Below are 15,693 nucleotides of genomic sequence, written 5' to 3'. Positions count from 1 at the left end.
TGGAGAACAAAAACAGAGCTAAAAGAGAGTGAATATTGGACTTACATTCACCAGGTGGACAGAAACACGACTCCAAATGAATGATAATGTTGCTCCGTAACTGCTGGATGTGGAAATAAGCAACTGTTTGCTAACAAGTTCAACATATCAACTTAAAAGCTGATGATGTGTCAGTGTTGGTCACAACTTGTTTCTGATGAAAACTAGTGGACAAAACATCAGTTTTTGTGCTGCACAGAGTTCTGTGCTGTTGTTTGATGCATTGAAATGATGCAACTGATATTTTCCTGGAAAGCTGAACCTCTCTCAGCTTCAGAAAGCCATAAAAGCTGCCGGGCGTTTTAAAATCCTCGTGTGAACTCAGCCTTTGATTGTCAATCCTGTTTCTTTTGATGCAAACTCCACCCAGCTGGCACTGCGAGCAGGGAAAAACTGAAACTTTTACAACTCCTGTGTGAGTCAGGTCTGGTTCTGTGTGACACTTTTTCACACATATTTTTAAACAGGGACTTTTGAGGGAGCAATAATTCCAGTGAACGGAAGAAACTCAACTGTGAAACTTTGAGCGTTGAGTTTGAAGGGCGAGCAGGGAGGAAACATTTTGGGATCTGAGGGCGCTGTTACAAAATCAGGGAGCGAATCTTTAAAGTCACAACAAAAGGAAAAAAATCTCTTTTAAGTTTTTAATTTTTAATATCAACATGTTTCATTTTAACTTCATGCTGGACATTTCAAACCAATCCCAAACTGAATACATTAAAAAGATTCCTCCCTGCATTCAGTCCCCCTCAGCTCTCAAAATACCAGATAAATATAAACTGTTAGTATTGATCAGTTATCACTCTGTGATTCCTGTAAAAGGAAACTGTTTTCATCAGGAAAAGACGTGTGGCAGGAAGCTGGGACGAACAAACAAGTAAAGAAAAGCATGTACTGTACACTTTATAAGGTTTCTACTTTATAAAGTTTGTAAAGATTCAATCATATTTGGGCCTCAAACTACGCCAAGCCTTTTAGAAAACCTGACGAAGGGAGAGATGAGCTGTGCAGCGCAAATCAACTCTTCCTCTGTGAACTTTCAGTGTTTTCGTGTGTTTTTGTGTAACAAACTTTTGTCGACATCAGTCAGAGCAGCAGAGAAATCTGATGTTTAGTTCTTCATGATCTTCTTCCAGATCGTGAATTTTCTTCCTGTTCAAACAAAGGAGCACGATGTGATTATGATGCAGCGTTCATGTCATGTCAGGGAGTAACTGAATAGATTCTGACTTTCTGAAAGCTCTGATATATCCAACAAAACGTCAAAACAAGCATGGACGCCATCAGCCAGTCTGATGCTCAAGGTCATTAATTGATTAAATTGAACTCTGCATTTTTACGCACAACGTGAACATTTACAAGTTAGAAACACAGTAACCTTTTCCTGGTGTGAACGTGGCATCAGATCTGATGTACTGCATTTTTGATATTTGAGACTTTAAAGCATCCAATAATATCTAAGCATTTAGTCTTTTTTGTAAGATAAGCACATAAAAATACAACGTTATCGACAAGAATCCTCTAAAGTTGGTTTTAAAAGAATTGTGACCATATGTGCTGAATGGGATGAAATAAACATGCCTGTGCTCTCAGTGGCCGACATATATTGATTTATACAGTATATATATTGATGTATCTATTGGTGTAGCTCTGACTTGTAACATGAAGGGTTAAAGGTTAAACTTCTCTGTTTCTGTGTAAATCAGGAGCTTCTGAATCACCTGATGTGTTTTTGTTCACTCAAAGTGCCAAATTTGTAGAAATGTGACAATTCAGGAAATGTTACATCACCAATACTTCATCAATGAGCAAAAATCAATCTATAGTACTAATATTTTTAATACTGCTTTGCATGACTTTGTATTACTTTTCATTTAGAGCTGCAATAATCAGTATTTTTTATATTACCAATGGATCAAATGACTGTCTAATGTGAAAGGGAGGGGGTCTCTTAGTGCTAATCCCACTGAGAATCAACAGCAACTCTGCAACTTTTAGCCTCTTTTAGCTCCTAGATTTGGTTTTATCAGTCAGATATTTTTGTCAGGAGAGCAAATCAGAGCTGAAAGGTGAAAAAGTTGAGTATTTTACTCATGATGATGAGAATAAACAACTAAAATGTTTGTTCTGCTGCCCCCAAGTGTCCAAATAATCCATTAATCCAGCTTTAAATGCTTGAAGTTAAACGTGGATCAAGTTTGACATGTTTTGTTTTGTGTTTTTTTTTTACAATAGACTTTTATGATGTGTTGTAAAATCTTGAATTTACTGGGAAATTCTCATGAGGCAGAGACGATTGATTTTCTTGGAGGAATCCTGCCTTCAGATAAGCTCTGGATCTGTTTGTGATGCAGCTACTGTACATTGTGTTTATGATGTTGTACATAGTTGATTATGTTTATTGACTGCACTTGTTCCCATAGGTGGAAATGTGATACTCTGCTTGTGTCGGCACTTATATCTGTTCATTTTTATTTTTATTTTTTTTTATTCCACTGTACTGTATTCATGTTATTAAAGTTAATCAGCTGTTCTGAAAACTGTAAAATTTAAACCTTAAACGAGATGCAAACTAGATTTGGATTTGAAACGGACACATGAAGAAGATTGTGAACATAAATTAACAAATTATGTTTGTATTTGCTTCCAAAATGACGCTTTAGAGGTTGAAGTCGTCCTTTTCTTACAGTGTTGACCGCTGTGTTTCAATCAGTAAATTGACTAAATGGATAAACAGTAGTTGAGTTCATGGTGCTGTGTTTTAAGATTCAATTTTTACAGTGTTTTGTATATCGTCAAATATTTTTCATTTAAGTGAAAGTGTTTGTTTGATCTAAAAAAAAAAGTGAATGTTTATCATCCATTAAACTCTGCTGTAAAGACAAACTCTGGACTTCTGTTTAGTCTTTATTTCAATGTTTTGTGTCCACATGTAATGAAAATCAGTTTTCAGGTGCAGCTGACTGACGCCTGAAGTTGATGAACAGTTTGGAAAAAACTAATTTCAGCTGATGACAAATTAACAGGTGAATACTCTGAAAGACTGATTAATTATCAGGATATTCACGTAAACAAACAATGATTCATATTTTTACTGACCTCAAAGTTTTGTCTTGGTATCGATACAGAAGCTCAGATGTCAAAACATTTAGTTCATCCAAATTACAAAAAAAAAACTTTTCCTCACTTAACACTAGTGCAGAAGTCTTAAGGGTAAATTACATTTTGGCCCGTGTCTAATATCTTTTTTTTAAATGTCACCGCTCAAGTTCACACAGTTTTGATGCTTTAAAGCTGACCAACCTCTCTCTCGCCACCTTTCTACCCGTCATACTGACCGACTTGTTTAATAATGTTGTTTACACAGTCTTTATTTTTCATTTATAACAAGGGTTTTGTACAGTTGTACATAATATATATACAGCATAACCAGCTTTCCACCATATTCCAGTTTTTAACAGTAAGAGCCAAATTGATGGAAAACAACAAACAAAAAATAACAAAGGTGGTGTATTCCTACTACCGATTTATACAATATATGTGCAGATACATCCTTTAAGTCACATACCTATGAAAAAAAAGGAAATAGATAAATCATATCAAAACTAAAGAAAGGTAGAGGATAGAAAAAATAATAATCAAAAAGGGGGGGGGGGGGTTGCTGCATATATGTACAAAAAATTAACAACAGCTTTCTGCTTCCAGATGAGACTGAAAGCAGTCAAAGTCCAGAGAAGAATAAACAACTGTCCAAAACCTCTTCAACAGTCTGTGCTCCAGGTTGTGCAGTAAATGTGACAAATGTTAAAATGTTCTGGAGGAGAATGAGGTGTGTTATGCTTCTTCTATCTTTATTTTGATGAGGATACACCTACAGCAGATTTATTATTTGTCAAATCTGGTATTGTGATGAATCTCTCGTTTTTAGACGTGCCATGTGCTATCTGATTTCAGGTGAGCCAGTTATGTTAAGGATCAAAATGGTGGAAAATGTCAACTCTGTTAATGTTTTACTCAGTTTAATAATAACAGAGTTGACGATGAGTAACAGTCAAATGTTCTCAACCCCATTTCAGCATTTTACATTATTTTACAACATTCATCATGGATGTGGGTCATTCCAATGTAAAGGTTACATTTTAGGTATACTGTTTCAGGCACACTATAATTCAGGTATCCATAAATTTTGATCTAGGTAGATGAAGCTGTGAGCAGCAGAAATGCAGCACCAACACACGGCACAACGAGATGCTGACCCTGTGACAGAGGCAGAAAATTTACAGTGCAGGTGAAATATTATCAGCTTCTCTCTGCAGTCCGAGAGGTTTTCAGTTATTCAGGTTCAAAATTTTGACATGCTAGTTAACAAAATTGATATAAAGGTCAGTTATCTTTTAATGTCAAAAATAACAGACACTCTTAATGTACTCTAAATACATAATATCAAAATCCTATCACATGTTTAATGGGGTTTTCAGGATCAGGTGATTTTCAGATAGATGTTTCTAACTCTGAGAACTTATAAGTTTCTATCTGCTGAGGCGTCACAGAAAGTGATTTTGTTGAAAAAGATTATTCTTAATTTGTTTTAATACACAAAATCAATGTATGAACTACTGAAGGGGGTTTTGTTTTAAGATATTTTGGCACAGACATGTTTTAAATGTATACATAACTACATTTGGTTTTCACAGACAGATCTGAACTGTTAATACATTTAATCATGTTTTACTAACAACACAGTTCAAGAAAATTAGAACATTCAGAAATCTTTCTCCATTCACTTGCTGATATTTTCTCTCCGTGTTCTACTACTGTTTTAGGTTTGTGCTGCTGTCTCCGTCTATTGCTCTTCATTTCTTGTATTTTTCTCCCAGATTTACTACTTCTTTAACTTTTTTTTTGACAAACTGGGCTTTCTATCAGTGTCTGAGTTCTGAATGTTTCTCTGTCATCACTGTGTCTGCTGCAGGACTCAAGTTATATCATTGAACACACACAAACGCAGTTAACAGCAGGTAGCGTTAGCATCAGCAGCTAGCAGCCTGAATGTATCTCATATTCTTACATTTCAACATTTTGGCTTCATTGCTGTCATTTTTCAAGCAGTCAGACTAACTCTAAGTCTCTAACAATAACAGTAATTATTGCTAACAGCTGTGTGTGACTTTTGTCTATATTGGAAAAGAACATACAGGTGATTGTTTACAGGTTACAGGTAAATCAAACAATCAATCAATTTTTATTTATATAGTGCCATATCACAACAAAAGTCATCTCAAGGCACTTTTCACATAGAGCAGGTCAAGACTGTACTCTTTAAATGTTAATAACACTTTACTAATTGATTCCTGTTTGCCATCTTTCATGATTTTAGTTTATGAAGGAAACTTCCTGCCTGTTTAGAGTCCATGTGGTTACTTGTTTTGTGTTTCAGCGCAGCTATTAGTCAGTACAGCTGTTATATCTTTAAAAACAATCATTATTTGATTGAGATTTTCCTCTGATGCAGGAACATTTTGACACAACCTGAAACAACGATTTCAGCGTCGTTACTCTGACAGATCAGGAGTGTCTTCCATCAAAGTCAATATTCCAAACCATGTAAAATCAAAGACGACACAGCATGCCAGACTGAATTCTACCCAGCATGCATTGTGCAGCAACCATTGGTGAACAGCTCTGTACTGTGCATGCCTGACTCATGTCAGAAGACCCTGTTGTTTGAGCAAAATTACTGAAAAACCACACAAAAACCAAACCACACACATATGTTTACCTTGTGGAGGACCTGCTTTTTGTCACAAACGCAAAGCGAGTCCCCACAATGTCTGTTATTTAAAGACACGCACACTGTCCAACTGAAATTAAACTGCATCTTTATATCTTCTACAGCAACATATCTGCTCTGTAAATCACTTGTCCTGTCTTCTCCTTTGAGGAACACTTGAAACCAAAAAGGCAGACATGTCATCTTTGGTTTCATTGTAGCGTCTCCTAGTTTTACATTATTTCGATTAAATACTGTTCCATCATCCACTTATGCAACTGGAGTCCTTATTTCGATACAGCAAGTCAAATGTTTGCATTGTGCGATTACGTGTCGTTCTATCATAGTCAGAGCAGACAGTCACACTGAGCCTGATAGCATCCTGCTACACAACACAGGAGCCACAGACTCTGAACAACAACTCACATTAGCTTTCCTGCTAAAGTCTCCTTCTTATCTAACTTACAAACATGAACACGTCTTATCCTGCAGCTTAGCTTGTTGAACGAGCCATGAAACAAACATTCATCGGGGAAAAGTGCACTTTTTTCATCATTCTAATAATACAAAACTATTAAGAATACGTTTAACAAACATGTTTGACATTATTTTTGACAGCATAGAGGAATGATTAAATGTGATTTCAGTTCAGGATTTTAAGAGCGTCAGTGTGATGAGCCTGTTATTGTAATGACATAATTCTCTGTAGAAACTGATCAAACACACCAAAGAGACAGACAGGATGTCTCACTCGGTTTACCATTACCAAACCACAACAAATACAAGTGCTTTCTGTCTGACTAATCTGTAGAAAACACACAGACAGTATCACATGTGAACAGATCTGAATATACTCTGCAGTCACTCCAGCACAGCCGAACAGTCAGGCAGAAATGCTACGTCTATCTGATGCTCGGTGGTGACCGCCATGATGTCACTGCACTCCTAAGCCAATCTCTCCACAGTTTGGGTGGGCAGTGGTGTTGCCATGGAGATGGCCATTTCCTGTTGTATGAGGAGATTTAGAAACATTTTCCAGAACACAACTGACAGTCAAAGATTGATGTTAAATAACATTCCAGTAACACCATATAACTGATAGAGATAATGTGCAATACATGATTGATTGGTTGGTTGATTGATAGAGTGTCTGTAAGGTGAGTGAATTATTCAGAGTGTTACCTGTGGGCCTGTGTAGATATAAAGACACCATGGAGATCAGGAGAATGGAGATGAAGTATGCACAGAACACCACTAGGTGTCAGAGCAGTCTGAACACAAGGCTGTGATTGTAGGTTTACTCACAAAGAGAATCACAGTTCCACTCAGTATTGACATATTTAGTGCCCTGTTCCACCTTGCAGCAGGTAGTAATACACAACACTGCAATCTCTTTGTCAAAATTTTTAATTTATTTTAAGCATTTCCTTGCTTTCTGAAACCAGACAGGTGCTACTGTGGAGATATGTATCATAGGGAACTATGGGGCAGCTTGCTTCGTTTAGCCATAATGGCTGCTACAGACGGCTAGTTTCTGTGGTCACTTTTGTTCAGATTCAGAAACAAACATTTGAAGTGATTGATTGAAAAAGTCATGTTTATTTGGAAAGATGTAGGAGCTTGCCCGGATAATCATTGTTTTGTGCAATAAAGCTGTTTTTGGGAATCGCCCGAATCTCTATCATGGAGCTGAGAGCAAAAAATTAGCACATCACAATGAGCCACAACTGCCACATTTATGGGTAATACATCAGGTTCAAATAAAACAGATTCTTTCTTTAAATTAAAATGCTACTAGGTAAATTCTTGGCTACAGCCTTTTTTAATAGAGAGCAGATTCCATTTAGGAGCTGAATTGAAATGAAATTGAACTTCATAAAAGTGAACAATTACTCACCCCTTAACCCTTGTTACTACAAACTACAGTGTTCAAATGATAAAAAAGTTGTATTAAAGAAGACTGGACGATCCACATAGCAATATGGGAGACTGACTGTTTTATGGAAGCAGCTGTTTTCATTTTGTCCAATTTTGGATGAATAAATGTTAGAAAATAAATGCTTGTGTGTTTCTTTCAAACTGCTTTTATACAGGAACAATTTAAATCAGAAGTGAACAGAGTAAAGATAATGTTTATTATAACAGAGATAGACAGGGCTGGACTGGGAAAATCATTCAGACCGGGAAATATGGCACGAAATATAGCCCCAGTCAAGTCACTTTTTAAGGGGGGGGTCTCGGGGTCCCTCACTAGGAAAATTTTAGTTACAAAGACTTGATTTCCTGCATTCTGGTGAATTTTAGTGCAGGTCACTAATAAACTAATGAGCCAACAATTGCTTTGTACAATGTACTGTTATGAACCTCAAATAAAACCAAAGATACATATACATTACATTAAGGAGGGAGACAACACTGCTACTACTACTGAGGCACCAATGCTACTCTCTCCACCCTCAAAAAGAAAAAAGGCAAGAGCACACCATATTTTTAATGTACCACTGTAATACAGTTAACCACTCTCTCCACATATACAAAGAACAGAGTGAGAGCACAATACCCTACTCAGTTTCCTGATATACACCCATCAGAAGGGCCTGCGAGTTCCCATTTGGCCCATAGACTTTACATTGTGATAACATCATGGATTTTTAAATCACTTTCCTCAGCTCAAGAAAAGTTTTACAAATATAAAAAAATATACAAATACAAATATATACAAATATAAAACCCCATAATAGAAAGAGTCATAATTGACATTGTTTGCAGGTCGACGCATCCTATCAACAGTTTTACACACGTCTCTTTACAATGGTGGTCTATGGGGAAAATGCTGGTAGCATGCTGTGGCTCTATCTCATAGGCTCTATTTCTTACTCAGGCTGGAATGCATGGCATTAACAGCCAGGCACAAACTCTCTATGTGTCACAGGGCTGGTGGCATGCTGTGTTTTAGTTAAAACGGTGAGCACATGAATTAACAGCCAATTCTGACAGCTTGACTAGATTGCATTTAATATGTGGTATTCGGATGCTAAACTGAAATTCTTATACTTCCTACAGAGTAGGTTCAACCTGAGTGGCTAGCAGCAACAGCAAGCTCTTAGTTTAACACTATGAGGGCTTAAAGCAGTATTTACCAATAACTTAAGATTTGGGTTATTAATTGCCTTAGCTAAATTTGATTTGAAAAATCAAATCTCACTACACTGCACTTGTTTGTAGGCACAGCTAGATATGTACTCCTGTGGCTGACTAGTTTTGTTGAATATAAAGGCTTTTGGATAGTCTAAAAGTTTTAAATTCCAAAATTTTGGTACTGGCCGAAATTATGCTGAAATTAATATTACACGATTATGAATAATTGCCTACAATACTCTGCCTCACACGGGGCACCATTTTGCTGGGACTTGGCTACTGGTTTGGCTAACAGCAACAATTCATGATAAGATAATTATTAATTATTAAAATCAATAGAAGTTATCAATGAGAATGAATAATAACAGGGCACCACCCTGGAGTCAGGGGAAAAGATAGCCAATTCAGTCTCATAAAATTTACTTGAAACATTTGGTCGGCCGGTGAGACCCAACAGAGGAATGATTAGTTGAGCTCACTTTCACTTTAAGTTAAAGAAAAGTTTGACTTAATATTTTGAACTGGGTGGACATTGTATCAGCTAGATCGAAATGTGAAATATTCAGTTTGGGCAGCAATTGTTCTTATAGTTGAATAAACTTAAAAACTTAAAAACTTAAAATATTTTTACACTTTACCACCTTATATGTTTTTACATATATACTTATATGAGTATTATATAAGTCTAACTGGCAAACTACATAAAACCCACCAGGCTGTTCTTAATATAAAAGAAAAGAACAAAACCAAAAGAAAAGCAATAGCGAAAAAGCAAAAAAAAAAACTTGCCCTTTTTTAACTTAAAATATGTATAATAATCTTCAGCAGTTTCACACCATCATCTTATTGCCCTAAAAACATGTTAACTAAAACTACAGACAAACTGAGTTAAGGAGCGTTAAACTCCAGTACATCCCTACCTAGCAGGATGAAGGCACCATCTTGTGTGCAGTCACATCAGCTTTCGGGTTGTAAATAAAAACTTAGCAGTGTGTTATTTGAGATTACACATCTCAGGAAATCTGATTGACCAACATGGAAATACTTGAAACCAGATGTCAAGAATGATTTATTCATTTTACAGTTTAATAATTTCATGACTGGACTTGATAGAGTCTACACACGTTTATTTTCCTGTTGCTGAAATGCAAGGTTTTTTGTTTGTTTTGTTTGTTTTGTTTTTTTATTTATTTTTGTTAAAACCAAGGTTGAGTAATGAGTAAGAGTAAGAAATGAGTAAGAAAACTTAGAAACAACACAAATCTTCATCAAACATCTATTATGAATATGACTCTTGTTCAATGATTTCATGTTCAGATTCACTTCATTCACGCAATCAGTTAGTTTAACCCAGAATGTCAGCTATGTTCAAGAACATAATAAATGATCTCCTTGTTAATTATTATCAAGATAATTATAGTTCTATAACACATTTCTTTACAAATTTACAAAGTGATGAGAGCAGAATATCTATGATGAAGTTCTGCTGTTTTCTCTGTTGAAGACGCTGAAGTGGAAGAGAAACAACAGCACAAAAATCGTGACCAGTGATAGCCTTCATGGATAAAAATATGAATTTTAAAGAGACACAAAACATCATCAGAATAACAAATGATAAAAAAAGTGTTGACAATCTCAGTTTGATTGACAACTGATCTCTGTGCAGTTCAGAAACACCACAGCAACGGGCTCTCGGAGACAATGGAGACAAAAACATGAAGAATTAAAACAAAGAATTTGACACATGAAGTCTGAAATGACTTCTGTCTATTTCAGTTTACAGAACTCAGCTGTGTTTCCATCATTATAAAGACGTAGTCCAGCATAGAGAGGCTGAGTGAATGTGGTCTGGACTCTGTGGAGGAGAGTCATGGTTTTCATGGTTTTAGAGACGTTGTAGAAGGACAGAATACCTGCTCTGTGATCCAGGTACACTCCTACTCTGGAGGACCGACGACCTGAGACAGGAGTTGAGATGTTGTTGAACCAAAAATTATAACTGTCAGTGTCACATCTTAAAGCCCAAGATTTGTCATTACGTCCAAATATACATTCATTTGAGCCTCCTGCTCTGCTGATATTCTTGTATGTGACTGCTACATAAACTCCTCTCCCTCTCCACTCCACCTCCCAGTAACAACGTCCAGTCAGACTCTCTCTACTCAGGACCTGAGGCCATCCAGTGAATCTGTCTGGGTGACTAGAATAAGACTGTTGACTTGTTACCGTTGCTTTTCTGTTCAACTCAGATAATAACAGCTGTGTGTTTACAGTGTTTGGATCCAGTGTGATTTCACATGAACATTTTAAGAACTCAGCTCTGGTCTTGGGTTCTCGTTCTGACAGTAAAACGTCCACTTCAGTCCCTGTCAGTGAGATGTTTGTCCATTTCTCCCTCAGGAAGTTGTGTAGAAACTGGTTGTGATTCTCTGTGTGTGAGAGCTGCTTCAGTTCAGCGTCTTTCCTCTTCAGCTCAGTGATCTCCTGCTCCAGCTTCTCCTGAAGATCTTTGACTCGACTCACTTCAGTTTCCTGCTGGGATCTGATCTGCTGCTTCACATCAGAGCTTCTTTTCTGGATGAGACTGATCAGCTCAGTGAAGATCTTCTCACTGTCCTCCACTGCTTTATCAGCAGAGCGATTGATGGCCTCCACCTCCTGTTGAAGCAGCTTCACATCTTTCTCTCTGTCCTGGATTCTCTGCTGGATGTTTTGTCGACTCACCTCGATCTCTCTCTGCCTCTCAGTCCTTTCTGCTGCAGCTGAGACTGTGTCGTGACCTTTATGTTCATCCAGAGAGCAGAGATAACAGATACTCTGCTGATCAGTATGGCAGAACATCTTCATCGCCTCATCATGACGAGAGCAGATGTTCTCCTGGAGCTTCTTGGAGGGGTCGAACAACTTGTGTTTCTTTAATGGAGCTACATCATAGTGAAGCTGGAGGTGTTTCTCACAGTAAGAAGCCAGACAATTCAGACAATATTTGAGGGCTTTCAGTTTTCTCCCAGTGCAGACATCACAGGCCACATCTTCAGGTCCAGCATAGCAGTGATCAGCAGGAGCAGCTTGGAGTCCAGTCTTCTTCAGCTCCTCCACTGTATCTGCTAACATGGTGCTTTTCATCAGGACAGGCCTTGGTGTGAAGGTCTGTCTGCACTGAGGGCAGCTGTAGATTTTCTTCTCATCCTCTCCATCCCAGAAACCTTTAATACAGCTCATGCAGTAGCTGTGTCCACAGGGAATAGTCACCGGATCCTTCACTAGATCCAGACAGATCGAACAGCAGAATTTTACTCCGTCCAGCTGAGCTCCTTGCTGCGACATTTCACCTCTCAGTGGCAATGACTGTCTGAGTTTCACTCTCTGAGAAGTGAAACTAGTTTGAGCTCTGATCTAAACAGCATGTGATTCTGCAGTGAATGAAGGCTGCAGCTCTTTTACATGTTGGTTACACCCATCTTCAAACTGTAGATCTGAAGGGGAGGGAACAAGGAAATATGTAGACAGACTGGAGCTTGTTGTGTTTGAAAGCAGGAAGAAGAGGGAGGAGTTATCAAGCTATGATTCATTCCAGGAGGAGGAGCAGTTTGAGAGAGATACTGTGTGTTTAACCCTTTTTTCTACAATGAAACTCACGTCTCATTTGAAAACACTGGTCACCTGCTTTCTGGTGTCAAAGTTTAGGAGAGATCTACAGATGACTCCCCATTTTTCTGAATCACTGTATTCTCCTAAAATCCAGCTCAGTTCAACTTTTAAATACAACATTTCAAACAGAATAGATAAAGAATGAAGACATGAAACACTCTTGTAAAATATTGAATTTCCCAAAATGTTGATTAATTAATGTTCAGAATTAGTCCTTTTAACATTTTAAATTCAGACCTGTTTTAAGATAATTGACTAGAAGCTATATTCTAATGTTAGATCTAAAAAAATACAAAAAGTAAATAATTTTGTTGCAGCTCTGAATCCCACAGGACATGAATTCACCAGATTATTTGGCTCTGCAGTTAAACTGGAGACTGTAATGATCTGTGTTACCCTCCGTCCAAAGCTGTGATCAACTTGTTTGATAATATGACAATGAAATATGCATTATTTTGCTTTTCTATTTGTCGTTTGAATTTTAAAAAATGGAAATCCTTGTACTTTTCCTGTTTTCATCTTCAAATTGGCAGTTGGAATAGAAATGAAACCAAAACTTGTTTTTTTTGCTTTCATTGTTGTATCTACAGACAGGTGACAAATTAAAGGAAAAAACAGGCCCAGGCCTGAATACTTGACCCCTACAGTGAGGGGATCTGGTGGCTCTGTTATGCTGTGGGGGGCATTTTGCTGGCATGGTTTGGGTCCACTTGTCCCCTTCGAGGGAAGGGTTGTTGTGGAAATTGTCTGAAAACACTGAACACACATGAAATAATACACAAAACACTGCTGGGTTGAAGATTAAAAAATATTAATGTACAACAAGGAGACAGAACACACAAAGATTTGCATCAGTTTGTCTCACTGAACGAAGAGCAAACCTAATCTATTATAGTGAGAGAAGGAACAGAGAGATAATCTGTGATTGGTCAAGTCATACAAACTTGTGGATTTCAACCAATGGCAAACAGCCACAAGGTATACATTTACATGCCCATGTATGCTAGATAAGAGCCACATCTCCATAGGACACAGGAAGGCAAAAGCCCTCACCTATATGTGGCCTTTGACCCCTTAACCTGTCCTGTCTACTCCAAGACCCAGGATGTTACCTCATCTGAGCCTAAACAAGAATGGAAAGAGAAGATTGGGCATCCTAAAACACATTCCTTCTCCCAAGGACATGCACACATTAACAAAGCAAATGATCATTCTTGCACAACTCTGCACATTAAAATGATTAGCCAATCCTTTGGTCTTTCATTACCTTTACAGGGTCACTGCAAATCAATACAAAGTTGTTCTGGGTGATCACCTTTATCCTATGATGAAATATTTCTATCCTGATGGGAGCAGTCTCTTCTGGGATGACAATGTCCCCTTTTCACAGGGCATGAGGGGTCATTTAATGGTTTAATGAGTATGAAAATGAAGTGAAACATTTGTTATGACCCTCACAGTCACCAGATCTCAACCCAGTTTAACACCTATGGGAGATTTTGTACCGATGTGTTAGACAGCGCTCTCCACCACCATCATCAAAACACCAAATGAGGGAATATCTTTTTAAAGAAAGGTGTTCAACCCTCCAGGAGAGTTCAAAGACTGTAGAATGTCAAAGCTGAGGAACACCATTCTTCATGTTTTGGAAATGCTCACTTTTATTACACAGGAAATTCTGCTTTGTTGAAGTTAAACAGCTTTTAATTTTCATGGCGGGTACATGATGACAAACAGAACCAACATGTATGAACTGCACTCCAGTCTCCCTCAGGGTCAACCAATCACACACTGTGATATCAATCTGTTGTCATGACTATCCCACTACTCTTATGATGATGTGCTGCCACCTGCTGGCTGCTTCCTGTCACTGCTCATACACAAAAACAGCAGGTGTCAACACAAATCTTCACCAAACATCTATTATGAACTCTTAATGGCTTAAAACTAGAATGAACATGTCCAATTCTCCTGATGTTGATTTTGATTAGACTGAATGCAGCTTTTCACATGTTTGTTACCATTATGATAAAATGATTCCTAAATTACTTCTGGACTAGAAAAGGTGGAGTAACTTTACCTGTGATGGTTCAATAAATCAATCACAGTTATCAGAAACACTAATCATGACAGTTTTAGATGCATTTCTTTGTTGTCAGTTAAGCATCAATAACAGAAAGTCTTCAGCACAGCAGGCAGTTTTGTGGATTGAGAGATTAAACCCCGAACAAAATGAGTCACAAGAAGTTTGAATCAAGTCTGGATTAAAACTTTACAACCCAGAAGCATCTGACTGTGAGGTGACAGAGCTAAACACTGAACCAACATGACAGCCTCATTCTGAACTTTCATCTTCATGAAAATCAACTTCAACATTAATGAAATGACCTCAAGTTCATGACGACACAATATCTGTTGTCTTATATGTGTCGGGACTCAACAAAACGTCTTCACATTCACACTTGACCAAATTAATTCTTATTATTTCATCAGTTTTTTCAGGCCTGAGTACAAAATCGTCTTTATTGCCTCAATGATCAAATAAAATCTCAGTTTGTTTAAAGCAACAAGTGATAGAAAACTCTGCTCATTTCTTTGTGATGAAGCTGTTTTAGTGAAGAAAGCTGAAAGTACAGAGACTGACTGACAAACGTTCTTCTGCTCTGAACATGAACTCTGTACTTTGTGGTGTTTCAGGAGGAAAACTGCCTCAAATAAACTCTCATATTAGTTTCACATTTTCTCCAGAAGCTTTGAACGAGATCCTGAGATGAAGACAGAAGTAAATACTTTGTTCATTCTTGACAAAAACATCTTTATTGATTATGTAAAGCTTCAGATTGTTCACACATCCAATCAGTAAAGTCTGTTAAATGACTCTTGTTCAATGATTTCATGTTCAGATTCACTTCATCCACACAATCAGTTAGTTTAACCCAGAATGTCAGCTATGTACAACAACATAATAAATGATCTCCTCCTTGATTATTATCAAGATAATTATAGTTCTAGAACACATTTCTTTATAAATTTACAAAGTGATGAGAACAAAATATCTTTGATGAAGGAAGTTCTGCTGTTTTCTCTGTTTAAGA

This window comes from Thunnus maccoyii, chromosome 12 (genome assembly GCF_910596095.1).
Source record: "Thunnus maccoyii chromosome 12, fThuMac1.1, whole genome shotgun sequence".
NCBI lineage: Eukaryota > Metazoa > Chordata > Actinopteri > Scombriformes > Scombridae > Thunnus > Thunnus maccoyii.
The sequence above is the reverse complement of the archived record's forward strand: the minus strand, read 5'-3'. Positions refer to the sequence as shown.